This window comes from Elephantulus edwardii, unplaced genomic scaffold (genome assembly GCF_000299155.1).
Source record: "Elephantulus edwardii isolate Elephantulus edwardi_28Jun2011 unplaced genomic scaffold, EleEdw1.0 scaffold00161, whole genome shotgun sequence".
Classification (NCBI taxonomy): Eukaryota; Metazoa; Chordata; class Mammalia; order Macroscelidea; family Macroscelididae; genus Elephantulus; species Elephantulus edwardii.
The window spans coordinates 979,077-984,076 of record NW_006399911.1 but is presented as its reverse complement, the minus strand read 5'-3'; the positions used below and the strand labels follow the sequence as shown (position 1 = coordinate 984,076).

The window sequence follows — 5,000 nt, the reverse complement described above, 5'->3', positions numbered from 1 at the left end:
CAAATTATCAAATAGAAGTCAGCAGAGAGACCCACTAAAATGGGGGGAAGGGGCAAGGACCACAGTTGAAATAAAAACTTTTATCTCTTTGAAGAACACTCTGATATTTAAATCAGAAAGATGAAGAAAGGCTCTTCTGATTAATTTCACAGAACCATCAGCATAAACGAAACACCTGACAAAGGGTATAAAGGGGAAAACCCCCAACTTCACAGAGAATAGATGCCAGCATTTTCTAAGTGAAACAGAATCACAAAGTCATCAAAGTACAATATGCCAGAGTATAGTTTACTGCAGAAATGCAAGGCTCATTTTAAAACTTTCATCATACCAACTGAGAAGCAAGCATTTATCGGTGAGTGGTACAATGTCATGGAAGAGTTTGTTAGGAATGGTTACTAACTGTTATATGAAATACAGGAGGAAACATACACACATACACCGTAACAGGAAGAATTTTTAAAAGCTTTCTTTTGCTAAGATGATGGTTTATATATGTAGAAATCTCAAGAACTCTAGGCTGAAGCTCTTGAAGACTTTACTATGACAGGTATGGGTAAAAATTCTTAACAGACAGTCCTGGTGGCACAGTGCAGTATATGCTAAGTGAAAATTCACAAGTTAGAATTTATCAGGTGCTCCTCGGGAAAAGACGGGTAGTCCCCATCTGTAAAGATTTAGTTTTAGAACCTTGATGGAGGGTGGCCACGAGTCAGGATTGACTCAATGACAGTGAGTTTTGTTTTTTCCCAGTCCTTGACAGCAATAAGCTGGAAATGTAAAAAACAAACAAACAAACCAAAACAAAAAACCTCAAACCAGGGAGGAGGGAAAAATATTAGCAACATATTTAACCATAGAGCATAGCATCTATCTGAGATGGCCAAGTGGTAAGAAACTGTGTTGCAATCCTGAAGGTACGTGGTTCAAGGCCACAAGCTGCTCCAAAAGGAGGATGGGCAGTCTCTTCCCACACAATTAATTGCCTCTGAAAACCCACCAGAGGGTCAGCTATGTGACTCTACCGTAAACAACAATAAGTGGTAAGAAGCTGTGCGGCAATCGCAAAGGCACATGGTTCAAATACCAAAAGTACACCAAAGTATTTAGTAGTGCAAGTTCTTAGGACTGGAAAAATGGACAAATATATGAATATACAATGTATGGAAGAGATAACCCAAACAGCATGCATGAACAGCTGTTCAGTAATTAGTAGTTAGAAACTGTAATTAAAGTAACAATGCTAATGTATAATTATCAAGATTGGCAAAACTTTAAAAGATGGTAATTTTTGCTACAAATGGGAAAACAAGAAAAGTGCTCTCACACACTATAGAAAGAAATGTGCAATTAAGAGTCTACAGAAGACTAGCAGTATCAACTAAAATCTATCTTGTGACACAGCCCACAGGGAGTTGTCCTGCTAATCTAAAAGCACAAATCCATCAGTATCTCTGCAGGAGACAGATGAATGTTCTCCTCTTGTAAAATTTACAGCCTTTGAAAAACACACTGGATTGTCAGCTATTAGTGGGTTCTGACCCAAAGGCAATGGGATTTTCCTTGATTCTTAACAATTATATTATTATATATATATGACATATGTTATATATGATATTTCCCATTTATGACAATAACTTTTTCTTTTCGGGACCATGACAGAGATTGAGGCTCTTAACAGTTACAGCTTGCTCGGTTCCACAATCAACACTCTTGGCACCAGCAATCAGGAAATCAAAAGGCAAACGGCATTAGTAAACCTGCTGTCAGGGACCTTTCCAGAGTACTGAAAAGAAATGATGTCAGTCTGGAGACTAAAGTGTGCCTAATCTAGGCCATGGTCTCTGCAATTAATTGCAATGCATCAGAGAGCTGGACAATGACTAAGGATGACAGAACAACTATTGATGCCACTGATTTGAGAAGGGACTTGAACATACTATGGACTGCCAAGAAAACAAGTAGGTGTGTCCTGGAGAGGGTGAAACCAAGTTTCTCCTTGGAGACTAGGATTCTGAAGCTTGGCTCACATACTTTGGGCATGTGGCCAGGAGGGATTAGTCCTTGGAAAATGATCATGTTCAAAAGGGTGGAGGGGAAAGCGCAGGAGAGGAAGACCCTGGATGAAATGGATTGATACAGTGACTGGGGTAATGCGGTTAGGTGTGCTGGACTCAGCAAGACTGGCTCCGGACAGTGTACATAAGGTCGCTATGAATTGCAGGTGACCTGAAGGCACATAACAACAACAGCAACTATGTTATATCTTAACCTACATTTCTTTCCCTTGTTGGGCTCCAAGTTCATGCATGTCTGTTAGGCTCACAGCTGAAGCAGCCAGCACTCCAAAAGCCTCTTCCTGCTTGTCGCATCTCCATCACAAGAGCTCTTGTCTCTCTGTGTAAAAGAAGTGAATGACGTAGGTTTCGAAGGAACCCTTCTGAGAAGAGCCCACAAGTGGCTGGGGATGGGGGCAGGGGCGTCAGGAAGTCTAATGATGAAGGTGCAACTCACCCAAGCTGTGGTATTTCCAGTTGCTTCATACACATAGAAAGTTGGACGACTATTTGACCCAGCAATTCCACTACTGGGAATATACCCTGAAGAGACCATAGCTGACATCCAAGCAGATATATGCACACCCATGTTTATTGCAGCTTTGTTCACAATAGCAAGGAGTTGGAAACAACCTAAGTGCCCATCAACAAACGAATGGCTAGAGAAGCTGTGGTATATTCGCACAATGGAATACTATGCTGCATTAAAAAACAAGGAACTCATGCAATATTATTCAAAATGGTTGACTCTGGAGAACATTATGCTGAGTGAAATATCCCAGTCACAAAAGGACAAATATTACATGATGCCACTGTTGTAGAATGGTTTAGATAAAAATGAACAGTATGAACACTGGTAGTTGAAATGACATCCAATTTGTTTGTTCGTTCTATCTTGGCACTGGGATTGATGTTAGACTCCTTGGTCCATGTTTCAAGATGGATCAGGTGGGTAGCTGACATCACTGCCAACCCCATGAGCACACGTTGCTGTGGCTGGCATGGCATGGCACCAGGAGAAGAAAAACCCCCAACCCTGGGGGCCAGCATGACTCGCTGGGGGCTCACTGGGAATAGTCTGCTCTGCTCCCTGCTGAGAGGACCACGGGCTGAAGAGGGGGAATAGAGGTGGTCAGGGTGTGGGAGGGGCAACCTGGTCCCCCCAATACCACATGCCCACTGTGAGGGTGGATCCCCTGGCACAGGGAGGGCCTGTGGGGGAAGCTGGGAACAGGGAAGGTGGCCACTGAATGAACAGTGAAATAATAAGTATTAAAAAAGGAATGGGTATGTCAATCAGTGAGTGACTATATGCACTCCTTCCTTAGGATACAAATACCAGCTTGATATGCAAAAACAAGCTTGTGAAAATGGAGGGTAACTACATTATCATGTAACTTCCAAATTACATCATTACATAACAGCAAAACCATTAAGAATCATGGTCTAGCCACACACACACAGTCTAACACTTTGGTGTTGATTAGGCAATTAACAAGAAAATAGATAACAAATGTTTTATTAGTAAATTAAAACTGCTGGATAATAAGAGAAATAAAGAAATAATAGTGTATTTTGAGACACTAACTTCAAAACACTTTAAGCAGACAGGTAACTTAGAGTAGGAAGAGAGAGCATTCTTATCCATTTGAGACTCAATTCTTGAGGCAACAACATCTGAGAGAAAAGATACTGTATTCATAATGTGAAAACAAGACAGCAAATAAAAAAATGAGGAAACAGGGCTTTTAAGTTGATTTTAAAAACACAAAAGAAAGACTGGCAGTTGAAGAAGGTAAATTACAAAGATCAAGGACATTCCCACTAAGAGGGGCAATAGGACTAACCTAACAAATTCCCTCCTTTCTGTGCTTATCAATCTAGAGAGGTGAGAGTGGGGACCTGCCTCTGGAGTTGGATTCCTCATTCCTAGTGAAACGGGGATTTGCAATTCTCTACATCATCTCAGGTAATGCTGACACTGATAGTCTGAGCATACACTATGAGGACTAATTTCAGAACATCAATTATCTGCATAAAGGTCAAGAGTACAGAAGGGAGGTACTTACCCACAAATGAATAAAAAAAGCCATTGTTCTAACTAAAGGTCACAGTACTCAAGAAAAAAGGGCTCATCAAATAAGGAAACCAGTAAAAACAAACCTAACCCAAGCACATTTTGGTGAAATGTCCAAATAGTAAAGAAAAGATCTTCAAATTTCCAGGAAGGAGGAGAAAAGGTGACAGCAGAAGAGGAGGAATCTGAATGATGATGTTATTGTACTTGTACTGGGTTCTTCTTTAGGGTTTTCGAAGGCCTGTTATATTCTGGAAGTGGATGAACAATCCTTCTTTCCAGTCTGTCTTAATTTCGATGTTTAGTTTTAGACCAATATTAACTCATTTCAGAGGATGTAAATAAAATAGGAGAAGACTGTCCATCTTTCTCCCGATGAGCAGATGACAGATTTGAACCATGTGCCTTTGGGTTGGTAGCCCAACTCTTAACTCACTGGGCAATCAGAGCTCCCTATATTAGTTACAGACAATGTAATTTGATCACATTTATTATTTAATGTTTGCTGGCTTCTGCAAGGGTACTGAATAGAAGGAGACACTCAAACGGTCTAATAATAGTGCAGGCAGTGAAGATGGTAGATGAATATAGAAATTTATAGCTTACAAAGTGATTTGAGGAAATTTTTTTAAATATTTTATTTATTTTTCATTTCAATGAACATCTACAGAGATTTTGGAATTCCATTCAATCATTGTTGCACCCTTCTCCCCACCCACCCCCCGTCCAAATATAATCCAATCTGCAACCCCCATTACGTACACCTACGATAAACATACTGCCCTAAAATATAATACTATTAAACTATTCTCTCCCCCACAGACTTCAATGCCGTAAACATATTTCATCCAGTCTTACCACCCCCT

The 5,000-nt window shown here is 40.4% G+C and overlaps 1 protein-coding gene across 1 annotated transcript in view; it reads right to left on the bottom strand.

Moving 5' to 3' along the window:
* Positions 1-5,000, bottom strand: part of KMT2C (lysine (K)-specific methyltransferase 2C) — a 187,666-nt gene that overhangs the window by 21,470 nt on the left and 161,196 nt on the right. The window lies entirely within an intron of this gene.